This window comes from Syngnathus typhle, linkage group LG6, assembly GCF_033458585.1.
Source record: "Syngnathus typhle isolate RoL2023-S1 ecotype Sweden linkage group LG6, RoL_Styp_1.0, whole genome shotgun sequence".
Taxonomy (NCBI): domain Eukaryota; kingdom Metazoa; phylum Chordata; class Actinopteri; order Syngnathiformes; family Syngnathidae; genus Syngnathus; species Syngnathus typhle.
The window spans coordinates 19,779,703-19,800,847 of NC_083743.1; the positions used below are offsets into that span (position 1 = coordinate 19,779,703).

Below are 21,145 nucleotides of genomic sequence, written 5' to 3' on the forward strand. Positions count from 1 at the left end.
CAGAGAAGAAAGGAACAAGGCAAAGTGTTGTGAAATAAAATATTACCTGTAATACGGATTTAGGTAGAGAACTGAACTCTCGCTCTTTATATAGCTGACGTGTCTTGCTCATCCGTTCTGCGCATCTGTAATGGCGGCCTCCGTATGATATCCGGTTTGCGTGTGTGCGAGAGCGAGAGAGAGCGAGAGCGAGAGAGAAAGCGTGCGAGAGAACGCTCAACCGTAGCGCGCCGCCGACCGCCCAACTGCACCGGGCTGGTCGATTAGTGTGACAGAGCCGTCGCTGAAATTTAGAAGATATTTTTAAAGTCCTGATGTACTTTCTAAAATTTAAGTGGACCTCAGTGCGCACTGCGCAGGGAGCTTAATTTGGTGCGGTCGCGCAACCGCAGCGCGCCGGGCGCTCACTGTCGCATTGCTTAAAGAGCGCCTTTGTGTTTTAGGATGAACAGCAGAGACCAAAGGAACAAGGCAAAGTGTTGTGAAATAAAATATTACCTGTAATACGCATTTTGTTATTTGCTGATTGAAACTGCTAATTAAACTGTGAATTGAAACTAATAGGAAGAAAACAACTCTCGCTCTTTATATAGCTGACGTGTCTTGCGCATCCGTTCTGTGCATTTTATTTCACAACACTTTGCCTTTCTTCTCTGCTGTTCACTTCAAACACGCTCCATGCGACCGCAATGCTCTCGTATCAGACGCTTGCTCGATCACCTGCTCGTTTGCTGTCCCGTGCGCGCACGAAGCGCGGTGGTGCGTTTACGGGCAGTCGGAGAAATCAACGCCAACAAAAAAAATTACATCCAGCCTAGTTAAGACCATACCAAAGACTATAAAAATGGGACCCATTGCCTCCCTGCGTGTGTGACGATCATTGGGACTTAAAAAAAAAAAATAATAATAATTAAAAAAAAAAAAATTTTTTTTTTTTTTTTTTTTTGTACCCATGTATAATGCGCACCCCAGATTTTAGGACAATAAATTAGTAAAATTTTGCGCACTATACACGGAAAAAAACGGTATGTGGATTTTAACCGTCTGTAAAGGTTTCTAAAACACTTCTGAAATGGGGCAATCTGCTGGTCCGGTTTGCATATGCCTGCTTTCAAGTTTAGAGAGCACTACCTTTAGTGGGAGCATTAGAGATTAAAGGTGAGGGGGTTATGGTAGGCGGGTTAGCAGGTTAAAGTTTAATTATTAGGGTTTGTTAATTGTTAGGGTTTTAGGGTTAGCGTTAGGGCTTGAAGTTGGGGAATTGGGAGCCTTAGGCCAACCAGATTCCATTTATTCCATAAATAAATCACTGGCATTCAGTCTTCAGGGCTTCCAATCAGAATGTAACGGGATCAGCTGGTCTACTATGGGGCTCATTGGTGCAGGGGAATGATTCTCGCCTAGGGTTCTTTGATTACCCGGGTTAAACTCCCAAACGAGCTTTTCTTTGAAACACTGTTGTCTATCGTTGTGTGGACTGTTTGACAGGCCAATGTTACACAGAATGTAACATGGTCTGCAAGCTTTCTTTGAGGCTCGTTGGTCTAGGGAAGGGGTGTCAAACTCATTTTTGTTGCGGGCCACATTGTAGTCAAAGTTTCCCTCGACGCGCCATTATGACTGTCAACCCAAATAAATAAACACCTCATATTATATACAGTATAAGCTACAAAACAAACTGACAATAATAATAATAATAATAATAATAATAATAATAATAATAATAATAATAATAATTGTTTTTTCAAATCAGAGGAGTGGAAACTTTTCAAATACTTCAAAAATAATTTTAAGAAGATTCTTGAAAGTTACGACAATTTGCAATTTTAGTATGACATACATTTAATGCACAATTTGTCGTTCCGGGCCACAGAAAATGATACGGTGGGCCATAACTGGCCCTCGGGCCTCGAGTTTGACACCGGTGGTCTAGGGGTATGAATCTTGCTTTGGGTGTGAGAGGTCCGGGGTTCAACTCCCAGATGATCCCTTCGTTATCACATTGCTGTTGATCAACTAGCTCGATTTCATCTGAGGTAAATATTTGCATGGGCTGTCAATTAAAACGAAACGGGTTCAGTTAATTTACCTCGGGTCTCTTAAATCTTTTGTTTTGATTCTCATCACTTTCCGTCATGTGTCATCCATTGCGCCACTCACCCTACAAGACTGTATCGACTGTAAACTTGTGTGGAAAACTGTCATTGTCCAAAGGAAGGCTGTCTAGCAACAGTGACCAGCAGACAAATTCAACAAGGTAATTTGATTAAACCATAACCCGGATTCGAATCGACCACCACTACACGATCATGGCGTGTATGCAGTAGCGTTGAAAAAGTTATGCATATTGGCCATGATCGTATAGTGGTTAGTACTCTGCGTTGTGGCCGCAGCAACCCTGGATCGAATCTGGGTCATGGCATGATCAAATTACTTTGAAGAATTTCTCCCTTGCTCACTATTGCTAAACTGCCATCTTTTGGACAATGACGATTTTCCACACAAGTTTACGGTCAATAGCCGTAACTTGTAGGGCGAGTGGCGCAATGGATAAAGCATCATGGCATATTCAAATAATGTCACCCATTTTTTTTTTTTTTCATTTTTGCAAAAGTGTTACAAGCTTACAAGCCACATATTCCCGTGGGGCTCGTGGAGCAATGGGTAACGCATCTGTCTACAGATCAGAAGATTCCTGGACTCCTGGCCAGCTCACATGCCATTTTGTGGTCAACATTAACTATGTATAGTTTATGTGAACTTTTGGTTGAAGTAACTCACAGACACTGTCAACAAATAGTCTTTCCAATTTTGTCTCATCTCAAGTCTTAGGGATCATCGGATCTGCGTAGTCATTGGATAGTTCCACCAACATTTTAATATCAACATTCTTTCATGGTCTGCCTGGGTGTCGTGGCTGAAGATCCTAGAGAAAAGACCCTAAACATGCAACTGCATATTGGCCATAATATAGCATTGAGGCGGCTGCAACCCCAGTTTGAATCTGGTTAATAGCAGAATAAACTTGTTACAGTTATTTTTTATTCACCCTAAACAGTCTTACGTTGGACCATGACAAATTTACATACACACAAGCTTACAGAAAATGACAACTTCCCGTGGGGCTAGTGGCTCGTTCCTTGCTCTGAACGGACAGCCAAAACGATTCCTAACACTTACTAATTAAGTCCTAACCAATTCCTGTGTGTGTATGGGGGGGGGGGGGGGGGGCAAAGGAACCAATCAGATGGCCCGAATCCATGCATGGCCGATGACGGCAGTAATCAACACAGTGATATTTGAGAAGTGAAATGAAGTTTATAGGATTTGCAGACAGTGTGCAATCATTATTTAAACAAAAGTAGGCAGGTGCATACATTTGGAAACCCCATCAGAAAAATGACATCAATATTTAGTAGTTCCTCCTTTTGCAGAAATAACAGCCACTAAACCAGTGGTTCTTAACCTGGATTCGGTCAAACTCTATGAGTTCGGTGAGTCGGTCTCAGGGATTCAGCAGAGCCGAACACACCTGATTTATAAATTCGTGATAACGCATATCTTAACTGGTCTCGCAAAGGCAAAAGCAGAAGTCCTACTGATTTGCTGGCATGTCATTTTTCGTGAATTCATGCATTGTGTTGGTTTTATTCTTTCAACAAGGTGGTGTTCATGCACTTCTGCATGAGTTCCGCTCTATTCTTCTGGCCCAACTCTTTCGGCGCAGCCGTTAGGTAGATATGATGACCATGGAAAGTTCTTTGTGAATTATCAATCTTTGCCTTTCATATTCATCGGGACTACACTTTTAATAGGTACCTACGCTGTGTATTTGGATAGAGACTGCTGAAAGGGTACACATATGCCTCGTGAACTACATGCATTACTGCGGGTGAAGCGTGAACAAATAAGTCAGCAGACAAGTTTGCCGATTTATTAGTGCCCAGAAGAGAAGCACTTCACAGTTTAACTATTTAATGTCTGCCAGAATGATCGATGTACAGCTGTGGAGCCCTTTCTGCGAGATGCGAAAGAAGGTCCCTCTCCCAGCGCCAAGGTTCTTTATACTACTCTGGGCCGCCTTCCTGCAAGGAGGCGACTCTGCCTAGCCTAGCGGTGGCCAACCCGCGGCTCGCGAGCCGCATGCGGCTCTTTGGCTGGTTTCATGCGGCTCTTTTACGTTCATATCAACATTTGTGTTTATTTTTTGTGCATATTTGCTTCGCTTGAGTTCAATATGGTATTTTGGTCAAACGCGCATGCGCGTGAGGTGAAATCCCGCAAAGGAGGAGGGACAAACAGAGCGATTGGTTTTGCTGGCTTTTTAATGAATGGCGACTGTGACTACGGGGGCCCATTAGGTCCAGAAAAGCTGACACGACGCTTGCCAAAATGGCAAGGAAAAAATGCAAAGCTAAACGAATATATGACGATGAACACAGGATGTTTTTAACAGAGTTAAAGTTGTTTTTTGTTGAACGCTATGGCAAGCCATTCTGCCTGATATGTCGGACGTCATTGGCGCATTTAAAAGCTTCAAATGGTCAGCAAATGACAAACTAAAACGAATGGTCTGTCCCGCCACACATAGTAAGTGAAAAAACTTATGTTTTTGTTTGTGGAATTTGTTGAACTGAGTTTGTCTGTGTGAGACAATGCACACAATGTTCATTGTCTAAAATGTGGTCTTTTGTCTGTGGTTTTAGTACTGTAGGAGTTAATTTGTCATTATCATGTTGGTGCGTGACATAATAATGTCACACAATAAATTTGGCTGAGCAGAGGGGTGTGTGTGTGTGTGTGTGTGTGTGTGCGTGTGTGCGTGTGTGTGCGTGTGTGTGTGGGTCTTTGTGTGTGTGTGGAGGGGGGGTTCATGTGTGCTCAGGTGTATGATGTGGCTCTTTGCGATGACACAGTAAAAAATGTGGCTCTTAGTCTCTGACTGGTTGGTTAGCTGCTGTGATAACGTGTGACCTTGTAGTCTTAACTGAGACCGACTTCTACATATGTGCAAAGGGTGTCATAGAGAAGAGAAAGCTAATAAAGCAAGACAAGGGTTACGGCGATATAATGGCATAGCTAAAGCTACCTAGCTAATCACATGTGCCAAAGAGGCCTATTCTAACAAACCGTTGGTGAGAATGGGTAGACAGGGAAGCCTGTAATGTCATGACTCGTCCCCGGTCACGTCCATGTTGTCATAGTTTTGTCCGTGTGTCTGTGTGCTCACCCCTCCCCTCCTGTGTGCCCATGATCAGTGCGATCATTCTCACCTGCCTCTTGTTACCTGTCTTGTATATTAAGTCCTGTCTGTGTATCACTCCCTGTCGGAGCATTGATGTGTTTGTTACTGTCATGAGGTTTTTTTGGTTCCTGTCTTGGTAATGTCACCCAGTCTTTTTGTCTCACGTCTCTGTTGTTGGTTTTGTTAGTAAGTCTTGTCCGTTTGCCGAGTCTTTTGAGTTTGCTTCAATAAACCGTGGTCCAAGCTGCACTTGGTCTCCCTGCTCCATTTCCACAGTCCGTTCGTGACATGTAAGTGAGTCCATCACTTGTATACTCCATCGCTTTTCGGCCTTTTGGCGAAAATCAAGTGTAGTATCTGTTCTTGGGTTTGGGGGATTAAGAGAGCTGACCACAGAAGAGAGAATTTTAACCATAAAAGTGGTGATTGTGGTGCTCTGGTAGTGCAGGGCTGCCGTAGACCTGTGGGCTACCTGCAATTCCCCGCAAGGTAAGCGCAGAATGCAGACCTTGTACTCTATGCGGTGACCCCGTTGAAAATCAAGCAAGAAGACTTTACAAAGCAGTCGCTGACCTTTGCTGCCATCAAAGACGCCATGTGGACTTCCAGTAACTTGCTGGTAAGGAACCACAGACAGATCCCCCCCCCCCCCAGCCCGTGGCTGTGCTCCAAATGGCTGCAGCAACTCTCACAGCTGCACACGGCAAACCTAGGAGACATCGACCTGGTATTGCAGTACCTCCAGGAACGGTGCACCCCCTCTACTGGTCAAATCAATAGTTCATATGTTAGAAAACCATTTCAATCCGTTCGCTTCATTCTTACAGGATTAAGCAGTCAATTATGACTTGATGGGGTCTGATCTCAATGTAAGATGTTAGGATTTGTGGCTTCCCCACCAAACAGTTTGCAAATAGGTTCATTTCTCGAGGCTTCATGTGCACACCCCCCCCCCCCTTGCTGGTCAAAAGGAGTAATTTATTCCATTAATGAGAATTACATTCACCTTTATATTTTGCTTCATGTTGATGAAGTTCAAAGTTGATGAAACACATTTCTTTTTTGTAGGGATGCTGTGTTTTAACAAGGAAAGACTGATATGCTTATGGATGAAGATGACTTGTACTTGTGATTGTGCTTGTAAACAGTAAAGAGGAGTGCGTGTGCAATTTAGGGGGTGGTTATTGGTTTTATTCAAAAACAATTTTTTTTGCCAAATTACAATAGACTGACATGTGCCCATTCAATGGGAACCACCAGAAATTAAACTGCATTAATAAACGAGGTCCCTCCGTTAGTCGTCACCTTACCGTGGTGGAAGGGTTTGCGCGCCCCAATGATCCTGGAGCCATGTTGTCTGGGGCTTCATGCCCCTGGTCGGGTCACCCATGGCAAACGGATCCTAGGTGAGGGGCCAGACAAAGCACGGCTGTCACAAGCCCCTTATGAAGAAAAACATAATTGGATTTTGTTTTTCCTCACCCGGACGCGGGTTACCGGGGCCCCCCCTCTGGAGCCAGGCCTGTAGGTGGGGCTCGAAGGCGAGTGTCTGGTGGCCGGGCCTTCGCCCATGGGGCCCGGCCGGGCACAGCCCGAAAAGGAAACATTGGTCCCCCTTCCCATGGGATCACCACCTGTGGGAGGGACCAAAGGGGTCGGGTGCAGTGTAAGCTGGGCGGCGGCCAAGGGCAGGGACCTTGGCGGACCGATCCCTGGCTTCAGAAGCTAGCTCTTGGAACATGGAATGTCACCTCTCTGGCTGTAAAGCAGCCCGAGCTGGTGTGCGAGGCAGAAAGGTTCCGACAAGACATGGTCGGACTTGCCTCCACACCCATTTGGGTTCCGGTATAAGCTGGCCCTGGACTCTCTTCCACTCTGGAGTTGCTCACAGTGAGAGCAGGTGTGGGTATACTTATTGCCCTCCGGCTGGGCGCCTGAACATTGGAGTTCACCCCGGTCAACGAGAGACAACCCTAACCTACCTGTGTAGGTGGCTACACCAATGTGGCTACGCAGAACGGGGAAGCGAGTTCAGGATCCTAACAGCCTGGAGTATGAAGCTCTTCTGTACCTCTTCCCAGAGGGCAGAGCTCGAACAAAGAGTGAGCGGGGTGACTCACATCACTCACAATCGTGGTCGCCTTGTGGGTGAGATGGGAGGTGTAAATGTCCTTCAAGGAGGGGAGCGAAGCACCAATAATCTTACCAGCCGTGTTCACTGTGCGCTGCAGGGCCTTCAAGTTGTAGTCAGTGCAGCCGCCACCCCAAACAGCAATACAGCTGGAGAGGACGCTCTCAATGGTGCCGCTGTAAAATGTAGTCATGACGGCCGGAGGAGCGCTCGCTCGCCTGAGTTTCCGCAGGAAGTACAGGCGGCGCTGGGCTTTCTTTGCCAGTGATGCGGTGTTGGTGGACCAGGAGAGATCCTCACTGATGTGCACCCCCAGGAACTTGGCGCTGCTCACTCTCTCCACCACAGCACCGTCGATGGTCAGCGGCAATCCACGCCCCTTTAACGTTCTCATGGCGCTCTCAACTACGTCCGCCTTACAATAACACACACAAACACACACATACACACGCACACAAATACACACACACAGCAGTGACTCTCCAATACACATCGATACCAAATGATCAGGTGTTGCTTTCCCGCCTTTTCCGGACAGTATAAAACCTTCTTACCTGGAGATGGAGGATGTTGTTACATCTGCTGAAGTGCCATGTGTACTGACCGCCATTAAACAACCCAAGATCTTGCCAATAAAGAACAAACCGTTACCCCACATCTTAGTTTTCCTGACCCAACAACGGACATCATCAACAACACGCAACAGCCGTTGATGGAATCGAACCCGCACTTTCTTAACTGTGAAGCAGACATGCTAACCAGTTCTCCACCGAGCCGCCAAAGAGTATAAATATTACGACATTGAGTCAAATACAAACCAGATTACAGATACAATGGAGCCTCGGTTTTCGACCACAATCCGTTCCAGAAGGCTGTTGGAGAACTGAATCGTTCAAATTCCGAATCATGTTTTCCCATTACAAATAATGGAAAAAAAAAAAAAAATTAAATTTAAAAACCCGCCTTTTTAAAGTATTTTTTCATTTGTACATTTTTGTCCGATCGCGCAACTGCAGTGCTTAGCCTTATTGTGACAGAGCGGTCGCTGAAATTTAGAAAATATTTTTAAAGTCTTGATGTACTTTCCAAAATTTAAAAGGACCTCAGTGCGCAGGGAGCTTAATTTGGTCCGATCGCGCAACCGCAGCGGGCCGGGCGCTCACTGTTGCATTGCTTTAGGAGCGTCTTTGTGTTTTAGGATGGCTTTACTGATCCCACTTGCTTCCTTTGGAGGCATGATTAGAGTTGTTGCAATCCTCAGAGTAACGAGAATGTAATAACGAACGGAGTCAGTTGGCATGCGGGTCCTGTCGTGAGGTTCGACAATCAAATTTCGTTCGACATCCGGAGCAAAAAATTCTCGAATTTTTTGTTCAAATATTGATTTGTTCGAGAACCCGGACGTTCGAAAACCGAGGCTCCACTGTAAAACAATGTAACACTAACTTTCGACGAGGATGGGATTTGAACCCATGCGTGCAGAGCACAATGGATTAGCAATCCATCGCCTTAACCTCTCGGCCACCTCATCTTGCTCATACGGCATGGACAACACATTGTGCCGAGATACTTTGTGTGAAAATCCGACGAGTGTGATATGAAATGCTGAGTGGAGAGCAAAATGGAATAGCAACCCATCGCCTAAATATCTCAGCCATCGCATCTCATGCATGAGTTGTATGGGCGACATGATATGGCATGTACGGGGTAGTATAAGCTACAAGGTGAAATGATGCGATACTTTAGATGTGAAATGAAGAAGAGCTAAGCCACAAAAGAAGTGACACTGTCAGCAAAGAAAAAAAATGTTTCAATGTTGTCTCACCCCAAATCTTTGGGATCATCGGCTCTGCGCAGTTGGATCGTTCCACTAACATTTTAACATCAACATTCTTTCATGGTCTGCCTAGGTATCTCGGCTGAAGATCCTAAAGAAAAGGACCTACATTTCTTGTATGCTATTGCATGACTGTATAGCCTCTGGCCGTCATGACTACATTTTACCGTGGCACCATTGAGAGCGTCCTCTCCAGCTGTATTGCTGTTTGGGGTGGCGGCTGCACTGACTACAACTTGAAGGCCCTGCAGCGCATAGTGAACACGGCTGGTAAGATTATTGGTGCTTCACTCCCCTCCTTGAAAAACATTTACATCTCCCATCTCACCCGCAAGGCGACCACGATTGTGAGTGATGTAAGTCACCCCGCTCACTCTTTGTTTAATCTTCTGCTCTCTGGGAAGAGGTATAGGAGCCTGCACTCCCGCACCACCAGACTCAACAACAGCTTCATACTCCAGGCTGTTAGGATCCTGAACTCGCTTCCCCTTTCTGCGTAGCGTCCTGTACTTTTGCGCTATGCTTACTGTCTGCTGTATGCACACTGGCTCCGTTTTGCTCTTCTTATTTATTGTGTTATCTGTTTATTTATTATTTATTCATCACTCTTATTTATTGTTTGCGCCTTCTTGTTTTTATATTGTGTCGTTTACTTGTATGTCCATCGTGTAATATGTCTCGTCACCGTGGGATAGAGAAAACGTAATTTCGGTTTCTTTGTGTGTCTTGACATGTGAAGAGATTGACAATAAAGCTGACTTTGACTTTTTGACTTTTGTGGCCGTAGCATCCCCGGAACGAATCTGGGTCATGGCGTATTTAAATTACCTTGCTGAATTTGTCCGTTGTTCACTGTTAGACGCAGAGACCACTGCTCCAGCAGAGGAAGCCGAAACCCTACAAACTGCAACCACAGAATCATCTCAACCACTAGACCGGACCCAGACCGACCCTCTATCGCCTACAGCCGCCGGTACGGAGACCAACCAAGCTCAGTTTTAGCTATACTATTCACGGCCTCGGCTCGGCAAACTGAGGCTCAATTCCCAGACGCGGAGTCTAAAATCAAAAGGATCATAAGACTTGTTTCCAACCAGGGACCTTCAGCGTGTGAGGGAATGTGATAACCACTACACCATGGAAACTGCGCTGACACATAGCCTTTTGAAGAGCCTGGCAAAAGTTAAAGAAAAGTGCAAAACCTGGTTTTCACCCAGTCTCAAATCACCCTTTAGCGAAACGACTCAGCCTGAGCTCGGCAAATCGGGCTTCAATTCCCCGACGTGGAGTTTATTTCTTTGTATGGAAAAATTGCTTTTGCTGGCACAGTTTTGAAAAGCAAATCAAAATGTTCATAAGTGCCTGCTCTCTTCCTCACTCACTTTTGTTGAACTTTTGCCAGGCTTCTCAAAATGCTTTGGACGTCACAGCAGTTTCCATAGCGTAGTGGTCATCATGTTCTTCTAAGACGCGAAACACCCCCTGTTTGAGACTGGATGGAAACAACATTTTCTAAATCTATTTGTCAGTGTTGTCTGCTTTGCAAAGTGTGCCAGGGACACCTCGGCAAACAGGAGCCATATAGTATTTGATAAAGTAATCACATGTTCTCCGAGTTACAATGTCAACTGGTGGAACTTACTTTAGATCTTGGATGGTTTTAAAGCTAATGCTCTTCTGGATTACCGAGTAATCGGTTGAGACCGGCGTAACTCTACGACGGCTTCCTGCTTATCCGGCCGGTGCTGACGGGTCCCTCGCCTTGGCCTCGCAGCCTCGTGCTCGTCGGAACCAACGACTTTCACCGTGCTAGCCCCGTGGTGTCCATCTGCACGTGCCCAGGACGCTGCTCACACGTTTGCCTGTTTTGTGATGTTTTCACCAATTCACGACCACGGTCCATTGGGCGCCGTTGAACTGGACTGTCCTTACACCTTTTTCTGTTAAGTCATTGCCAGGGTTCTATGGTGTAATGGTGCGCACTCTGGACTCTGAATTCAGTGATCTGAGTTCAAGTCTCGGTGGGACCTCAAATTGTTTGTCATTTAGCTGGGAAAAATTTGCGAAATGGTGATAGCTTGTGTGCTGCCCCATGAAATTGTATGCTTCCCTACACTTGAGGGTTCCATGAGTGCTCTAGACTCTAAATCCAGTCATCTCAGTTTTAGTCCCGGTTGGACCTCAAATCTTTAGTCATATACATATACTTGTACTAGGTTCATCTTGTTTTTTCTTTTTCAATTACTTCTCTGGTTCTTCTATATCAAACAAATTTGTTTTAGGTTCATTTACCTGACATGTTTCGGCGGAATCTTCCGCCTTCATCAGAGTGTCACTGATGTGTTTGTGACGCGTCTTTATCAGCTGATGGATGAAGGCGTGGCTCACCTGTCAGATTTGACAGGTGAGTCACGCCCTCTGCTGTCAGTTCACCTCTCCAAAACACTGTTCCAGGTTGTAGAGAGCATGTATGCTCCCTCGTCCCTGTTGATGGTCCTCGGGCCCCGCTTGCGGATCTCAATGGCCTCCCTGATCCAACGCTGATGTTTGTTTTCTTCAGTGCGGATGACTCTGGCCTTCTCCCAGTCCATGATGTGGTTTTCCCTTTTACAGTGGTCGGTGATGGCTGACTTGTAGTGTTCCTGTTCTGCTTGTAGTTTTATTGCTCTTGTTTGTCTTGTTGCTGTCTCCTTCTCACATTCCTTCTTGTGTTCCATTTTTCTTGTGATGAAGTTCCTCCCTGTCTCCCCGATGTATGATTTATTACATGATTTGCATGGAATCTCGTATATGGAATTGCATTTATTTTCCGGATTTACTCTGTCCTTTGGGTGGACCAGTATCTGACGGAGTGTTATATGTGGTTTGATAGGTGTGCTTATGTTGTATTTTTTCATGGTTCTTTTGATGCGTTCCGTAATTCCTCTCACATACGGCAACGTCACCATTCCGCTGGGTTCCTGTTTCCTTGTTTGTTTCTTTCTTTGCTCCTGTGTTTTGTATTTTTTGTTTTTTACCTGTTCTGCACCTTTGGTTATTGCCCATTGTGGATACTGACATTTTTTGAGTGCGTGTTGTATGTATTTTTCTTCCTATACATATACGTCGTATGCAAAAGTTTGGGCACCCCAATCAATTTCAACATTTTCTTTATAAATCCTTGGCTGTTCGGATCAGCAATTTCAGTTAAATATATCATATAGCAGACAGACACAGTGATATTTGAGAAGTGAAATGAAGTTTATTGGAGTTAACGATTTGTCAAGAAGAATGGTCCAATATTCCTTCAACCAGAATCCACACTCTCATTGGAAGTTTTCGGAAGTGTTTAGAGCAGTGGTTCCTTGTTGGAGGTACCGAATCCCACCAGTTTCATATGCGCAATCACCGAACCCCTCGTTAGTGAAAAAAATGTATATATTTTTTTTCAAATTCAAGACATAGATTTTTTTTACTGGCACACAAAATGAGCCGTACATGAACATCACCTTGTTCAAAGAATAAAACCAACATAATGCATGAATTCACGTCAAATGACATACCAGCAAATCAGTGTGACTTCTGCTGTTGCCTTTACGAGACTAGTTCAGATATGCGTTATCACAAATTGATAAATCAGGTGTGTTCGGACCTCCCCAGTAGAGGCTCTGCTGAACCCTTGAGACCGACTCACCGAACCCCTAGTTTGACCGATTTCAGGTTCAGGACCCCTGGTTTATAGGCTGTTATTTCTGCAAAAGGAGGATCTACTAAATATTGATGTCATTTTTCTCTTGGGGTGCCCAAATGTATGCAACTGCCTACTTTTGTTGAAATAATGATTCCACACTGTCTGCAAATCCTATGAACTTAATTTCACTTCTCAAATATCACTGTTTACCACCACCGCCATCCACCGTGCTTGGATTCGGGCCATCTGATTGGTTCCTTTTGGTTCCTTTCTTGGTTCGGTTCGAATACGGGTTATGCCATAATCAAATTACCTTGTTGAATTTGTCTGCTGGTCACTGTTGCTAAACAGCCTTCCTTTGGACAATGACAGTTTTCCACACAAGTTTACAGTCAATACAGTGTTGTAGGGCGAGTGGCGCAATGGGTAACACATAATGGCAGATTTAAGTGATGTTTCATGTATGATGAGAATCAAAATAGCAGACGAAAGAGACCCAAGGTCAATTAACTCAAGCCGTTTCATTGCAATTGATAGCCCATATGACAGGCACCTCAGATTAAATGGGGCTAGTTCAGGGGTCGTCAACCCACGGCTCCAGAGCCTCATGCAGCTCTTTAGCACAATCCTAGCTGCTCCCTGTAGCTCTTGCAAAAATGCGTGAAAATGGAAAAAGATGGGGTTTTTTTTATATATGTTTTTAGATGGTAATCATGACACAAACATTCTTATTCTGTAGAAAATGTATGTAGTTGTGAATATATTAAAAATACTGAATTTTAGAATGACGCAAAATTGCGTCATAGCAAGCCCGCGTGGGTTTTCTCCGGGCACTCCGGTTTCCTCCCACATCCCAAAAACGTGCTTGCTAGGCCCATTGGAGACTCCAAATTGTCCCTAGGTGTGAGTGCGAGTGCGGATGGTTGTTTGTCTATGTGTGCCCTGGGATCGGCTGGCAACCGGTTCAGGGTGTCCCCCGCCTACTGCCCGATGACGGCTGGGATAGGCTCCAGCACGCCCGCGACCCCCGTGGGGACTAAGCGGTTCAGAAAATGGATGGATGGATGGATGTTGCATCCTACACAATGTCGTAAAACTTCCCTTGCTATGTTTTAACTAGAGGTCAAAGGTTTTTTCTTCTGTATCCAGTCCACTCAAACTCCTTCTTCCCAGATGTTCTTATCAGTATGTAAACACCTAGTGATTTTTCCTTACGAGACAAAGCCCACATGCTTTCCTCCTCCCCTTTAGTGGCTTATGTCTCACACTGTGGGTAGGGCAAATCCAAATAAAAAGAGCGGGAGTGCATACAGATATTTTAGTGTGTGTAGAGATTGTTGTAAGATATCTGTACTGCACTCCTCGCGAGAAAAGACTTAATATTCTGTCTCACTTGTGGTTTGTTTGCTGTTGCTCTTCTCTTAATAGTTATTCAGTCATCAAAATAAACCTGACACCATGAGGGCTCTAGACTCTGAATCCAGTGATCTCAGTTTTAGTCCCGGTTGGACCTCCAATCTTTGGTCATATACATATACGTCATATGCAAGGGTTTGGGCACCCCAATCGATTTCAACATTTTCTTTATAAATCCTTGGCTGTTCGAATCAGCAATTTCAGTTAAATATATCATATAGCAGACAGAGAAGTGAAATGAAGTTTATTAGAGTTAACGATTTGTCAAGAAGAATGGTCCAATATTCCTTCAACCAGAATCCACACTCTCATTGGAAGCTATAGGAAGTGTTTAGAGCAGTGGTTCTTAACCTTGTTGGAGGTACCGAATCCCACCAGTTTCATATGCGCAATGACCAAACCCCCCCCGTTAGTGAAAAAAAAGTATATATTTTTTTCAAATTCAAGACATAGATGTTTTTTACTGGCACACAAAATGAGCCGTGCATGAACATCACCTTGTTCAAGGAATAAAATCAACATAATGCATGAATTCACGTCAAATGACATACCAGCAAATCAGTGTGACTTCTGCTGTTGCCTTTACGAGACCAGTTCAGATAAGCGTTATCACAAATTGACAAATCAGGTGTGTTCGGATCTCCCCAGTAGAGGCTCTGCTGAACCCCTGAGACCGACTCACCGAACCCCTAGTTTGACCGATTCCAGGTTCAGGACCCCTGGTATAGAGGCTGTTATTTCTGCAAAAGGAGAATATTAATGTCATTTTTCTCTTGGGGTGCCCAAATGTATGCACCTGCCTACTTTTGTTGAAATAATGATTCCACACTGTCTGCAAATCCTATAAACTTCATTTCACTTCTCAAATATCACTGTTTACCACCGCCGCCATCAGCCGTGCATGGATTCGGGCCATCTGATTGGTTCCTTTCGGTTCGTTTTTTGGTTCGGTTCGAATCCGGGTTATGGCATAATCAGATTACCGTTTTTTTCCGTGTATAGTGCGCCCCCATGTATAGTACGCACCCCTAAAAATGGCATGCTGATGCTGGAAAAAAGCTTGTACCCATGTATAATACGCACCCAATTTTTATGAATTTTTTTAAAAAATTTTTTTAATTTTTTTCTTTTTTTTTTTTTTTTAAGTCCCAATTATCGTCACACACGCAGGGAGGCAATGGGTCCCATTTTTATAGTCTTTGGTATGGTCTTAACTAGGCTGGATGTAATTTTCTTTGTTGGCATTGATTTCTCTGACTGCCCGTAAACGCACCACCGCGCTCCGTGCGCATGGAGCGTGTTTGAAGTGAACAGCAGAGAAGAAAGGAACAAGGCAAAGTGTTGTGAAATAAAATATTACCTGTAATACGGATTTACCGTTTTTTTCCGTGTATAGTGCGCCCCCATGTATAGTACGCACCCCTAACAATGGCATGCTGATGCTGGAAAAAAGCTTGTACCCATGTATAATACGCACCCAATTTTTATGAATTTTTTTTTTAATATTTTTTTTTTTTTTTTTTTTTTAAGTCCCAAAGATCGTCACACACGCAGGGAGGCAATGGGTCCCATTTTTAAAGTCTTTGGTATGGTCTTAACTAGGCTGGATGTCATTTTTTTTGTTGGCGTTGATTTCTCCGACTGCCCCTAAACGCACCACCGCGCTCCGTGCGCACACGGCGGCTCTGTATGGGAGAGACGTTGAAGAGGAATAAAAACACCCTTGGAAACCAAAACTTGCCCCTCGTCGTGACTCGGAGCCGCAACAAATGTTTCGGATTTGTGTAGGGTACATTGTGACAGACGGCAAACTAGCAGGTGATCGAGCGAGCGTCTGATACAAGAGCATTGCGGTCGTATGGAGCGTGTTTGAAATGAACAGCAGAGACGAAAGGAACAAGGCAAAGTGTTGTGAAATAAAATATTACCTGTAATACGCATTTTGTTATTTGCTGATTGAAACTGCTAATTAAACTGTGAATTGAAACTAATAGGTGGAGAACTGAACTCTCGCTCTTTATATAGCTGACGTGTCTTGCGCAACCGTTCTGCGCATCTGTAATGGCGGCCTCCGTATGACGTCCGGTCCGCGATGGAGATTAAAAAACAAACAATATTTGACAATAACACACCATCGAGGATTGCACCATCGCATCAAACGATGTGTCGTCAATTATGAATTTTACTAAGTGTGTTGGGCAGGATGGCTGAATGCGATGCGCGATTGACAACAAACAAGAAGAAAGGTGAGTTTTATTTCGGGGGAGATTTGTCATGTCTCGTCCCCAGTTTTGCTATGTGTCTAGGTTGCCATAGTTTCTGTTCGTATCACCCCGCTCTTCCTGTGTCACCTCAATCGATGTAACGTGTTTTGTATTTAAGTCCTGTCTGCCCCTCGCTCACCGTTGGATCATTGCATGTGTTACTGTCATTCTGTTCCTGTCTTTGGTAATGTCACCCTGTCTTTTTGTTCCACGACTTTGTCGGTCAGTCCTGTTGTTGGTTTTGTTGTACCATGACTTTATTTAAAAAAAAAAAAAAAAAAAAAAATTAAAAAAAAAAAAAAAAAATTTTTTTTTCTTTGTACCCATGTATAATACGCACCCCAGATTTTAGGACAATAAATTAGTAAAATATTGCGCACTATACACGGAAAAAAACGGTACCTTGTTGAATTTGTCTGCTGGTCACTGTTGCTAAACAGCCTTCCTTTGGACAATGACAGTTTTCCACACAAGTTTACAGTCAATACAGTGTTGTAGGGCGAGTGGCGCAATGAATAACACATGATGGCAGATTTAAGTGATGTTTTATGTATGATGAGAATCAAAGTAGCAGACGAAAGAGACTCAAGTTCAATTAACTCAAGCCGTTTCATTGCAATTGATAGCCCATATGACATGCACCTCAGATTAAATGGGGCTAGTTCAGGGGTCGTCAACCCACGGCTCCAGAGCCTCATGCAGCTCTTTAGCACAATCCTAGCTGCTCCCTGTAGCTCTTGCAAAAATGCGTGAAAATGGAAAAAGCTGTTTTTTTTAAAAAAAAAAAAACGTTTTTAGATGGTAATCATGACACAAACATTCTTGTATGTAGTTGTGAATATATTAAAAATACAGAATTTCAGAATGGCGCAAAATTGCGTCATAGCAGGCGACACAGCACAGGCGAGTTGTAAACAAACAGGTGTTTGAGTGACGGGCCATGGATTCTAAAGGCAAAAAGAGAAAGATTGCTGATAAGAACAGAGGGTTTAAGAAAGAATGGACTCAACTATTTGCTTTCATTACCAATGCTGAAGGATTGCCTCAATGTTGGATTTGCAATGAGAAGTTGTCAAATATAACAAGAAGAGCAATTTGGAGTGACATTTTCAAAGCATGCTAAATTTGCTGCCGATCACCCAGTTGGAACTGAGAGGAAAGGTGCAATTTGAGGAACGAAAAAACAGTTTCAAGAAATAGATTGCATCTCCAAACTCTACGACTGCTGCAAGTTTTGTTGCAGCCCGGGAGATAATAAAGCGCGGAAAACCATTCACCGATGGCCGATGAAGGACTCATTCGTTAAAATATCAGTGCCTATTTTTGGACTTCAAAAACAAAACCGAGATCATTCCAAAAATTAAAGACCTGCCTCTCTCAGCAAAATCAGTGAACGAAATGGTAATTCGAAAGGCAAACAATATTACCAATCAGCAAATCATCATTATCGTCATCATCATCGGTTTAAAGTCCGCTTTCCAGTCGCCGCTGGGTTGGACTGGATTCTCGATATGGCTTTCTTCCACCGGGAACGGTCCATGGCCATCTCGTGGTTGATGCCGAGTGCCTTCATGTCGGCTGCCACGGTCGTCTGCCAGGTCTTTTTAGGTTGGCCACTGGGTCTTGTTCCCTCTACGTTATACGACATAACTTTCTTCACCCAGTCGTTCTCGTCCTTCCTCACTACATGTCCGTACCATCGCAGTCTGCCTCTCCTCACCTCATCCACTATGGCCTCCACTCCCATCTTCTTTCTCAGCTCTGCACTGGTCTTTTCCTCCCTCATTGACACACCACACATCCATCTGATCATCCTCATTTCTGATCTGTTTAGTTTGTCTTTGTGTTCTGTTTTCAGGGCCCATGCCTCACTTCCGTATGTCATACCACATCTGACGCAGGTTGAGTACACTTGGCCCCTCATCTTCAGGGATGGGGCCTTAGATGTTAAGAAGGGCATGAGTTCATGATACTCATGTATCAAGGACATCAATTCAGCTCCACCTTTCTCGATTGCCTGTGATGAACAGGATCCTGGCGTACGTTCCTGGGGTGTCCAGGTGGTGCAGGATGTAGTGCAGTCCCATGTTGACCGCATCATCCACTGACCTGTTTGCCCGGTAGGCAAACTGGAGGGGGTCAAGCAGGGGGCCCGTGACCTCCTTCAGGTGTTTCAGCACTAACCTCTCGGACGATTTCATGACCACAGATGTCAGTGCGACGGGTCTATAGTCATTCAAACCTGTGATGGCGGGCTTCTTGGCCACTGGAACGATGGTGGAGCTCTTGAAGCACGAGGGCACCTCACACAGCTCCAGAGAACGGCTGAAGATCCGTGCAAAGGTGGGCGCCAGCTGCTCAGCGCAGACTTTCAAGCAAGAAGATGACACGCCGTCTGGGCCCGGTGCCTTCCTGGTCTTTTGTCCCCGGAACAGCTGGCGCACTTCCTCCTCGCGGACCTGGAGTGCGGACGCGGCCTATGCAAGAGAGTGAGTGGGTGACAACGATGATACAGGTGTGGACAGAGCAGTTGTGGGGAGAGGTGAGTATGTAGATTGTGCTGCCGGAGGTCCCGTTGTGTGAGAGGACCGATCAAACCTGCAGTAGAACTTGTTTAGCTGGTTAGCAAGCCTTGGGCTCTCTACAGGACGGGGTTCGTTTCTTGTAGCCCGTGATGCTCTGCAGACCTTTCCACACCGTTGAGGGATCAGGATTGGCAGAGAGGTGTGTCTTCAGGTTCTCCCCGTAGCACCTCCTGGCTTTCCTGACCTCTCGGTTCAGTGTGTTTCTGGTCTGCCTGAACAGCTCGCGGTCGCCACTCCTGTAGGCCTCCTCCTTGACTTTGCGCAGCCTCCTGAGGTTCGATGTAAACCAAGGTTTGTCGTTGTTGTACGTGCAGAAGGTCTTAGTCTGCACACACAGATCCTCACAAAAACTGATGTATGATGTGACAGTGTCAGTGAGTTCATGCAAGTCTGAAGTTGCAGCTTCGAAAGCTCCCCAATCGGTGCAGTCAAAGGAGGCTTGGAGGTCCTGCCTTGACTCCACTGTCCACTTCCTCACAGTCCTCACCACAGGCTTAGAAGTTTTTAGTTTCTGCCTGTAGGCCGGGATCAGATGAACTAGACAGTGGTCCGTGAGTCCTAAAGCTGCACGAGCCGCAGAGTGGTATGCATCCTTGATCACGGTGCAGCAGTGGTCCAGAGTCTGTGCCCCTCTGGTGGGACACGTTACGTGCTGTCTGTATCTGGGGAGTTCGTGTGCGAGGTTCGCCCTGTTAAGATCACCCAGAACAATGATTAGTGAGTTTGGTAGAAGTTTCTCCATGTCTGTTACCTGGTCAGCCAGCATCTGCGTGGCTTCACTCGCACGTGCGTGTGGTGGGATGTCAACAGCCGCCATGACGATCGAGGAGAACTCCCGTGGTGAATAGAACGGCCGGCAGTTTACGAAAAGTGTTTCTAGGAGAGGGCTGCAAAACTCTTTCAACACCGTGACATCAGTACACCAACGTTCATTAATGTAGAAACAGAGACCACCTCCCTTTGATTTTCCGGAGAGCTCCGCGCTGCGATCTGCTCGCATTAGCCTGAACCCGGCTAGCCCCACGGCGTGGTGGGTGGTTCGTTCGCTAAGCCACGTTTCCACAAAGCACAGCGCAGCGGATCTGCTGAAATCCGCCATCCGCGGCGCCATCATATGACGTCACTGAGTTGCGCTCATGTCATCTGAGTGTCTTTTACATACCCGCTCTATCAAAGTCAAAAGTCAAAGTCAGCTTTATTGTCAATCTTTCCACGTCACAACACACAAAGAGACCGAAATTACGTTTTCTCTATCCCACGGCGACTGGGGCCTGAATTTCCCCACTCCCGGGGATCTATAAAGTTTCAATCAATCAATCAATCATCTGACTTAGTTCCTGTTAGAGTGGTGCTCACTCCAACTTATTTTGCAAGAACCACATGGGAGACAATTAAGTCTTTTTGGGCACCTGCAGGTGGAGAGTCCATTCGTCAATGATCGAACAACGCCTGACTCTCGCTTCCCGCAAGAGCGTTTTTATTAAGAAAAACAGGGTGGGGGTGACAGTGGACTGGATAGAGAAGAAAAAGCCCTTGACCTCTAGTCAAAGCATAGCAGGGGATGTTTTACGATATTGTGTCGGATGGGACAAGCTATGTTATTTATTACTAGTTACGCACCAACATAAGCATAAAACTAATCTAGCTAGGTTATTTATTACTGGTTACATACATTCCAACATAATCATACGATCAAGATAGTTTGGAAAACCCTGACATGTCCCTCCTGTTTTATCATATGATTATGTCAACCCGATCAATCAAACATAAGTAAGAAAATATAAAGAAGAACAGTAAAAATAAGAAAAACAATAATAAAAAAGATCAATAAAAAACAGAGATGACAGCGGACGGGTTGGGATCGCATAGGGTGAAACATGACAAAAACAACAAACAATGATAGCAATAATTTCCAGTGAAGATGAGGTCTTTCTTCAATATTCCAGTTCAAACTTAGTGTGTGATCTAAAAACCTGCGGCCGATGTTAATTTGCAGG

The 21,145-nt window shown here is 44.9% G+C and overlaps 1 non-coding gene and 1 pseudogene across 1 annotated transcript; one reads left to right on the forward strand and one right to left on the reverse strand.

Moving 5' to 3' along the window:
* The first annotated feature begins 5,563 nt into the window (after positions 1 to 5,563).
* Positions 5,564 to 5,726, forward strand: LOC133156282 (U2 spliceosomal RNA; annotated as a pseudogene).
* A 3,099-nt stretch (positions 5,727 to 8,825) lies between these two features.
* trnas-gcu (transfer RNA serine (anticodon GCU)) lies at positions 8,826 to 8,907 on the reverse strand. The gene has a single exon. It is a non-coding gene; the product is annotated as a tRNA-Ser (tRNA).
* Positions 8,908 to 21,145: the final 12,238 nt, after the last annotated feature.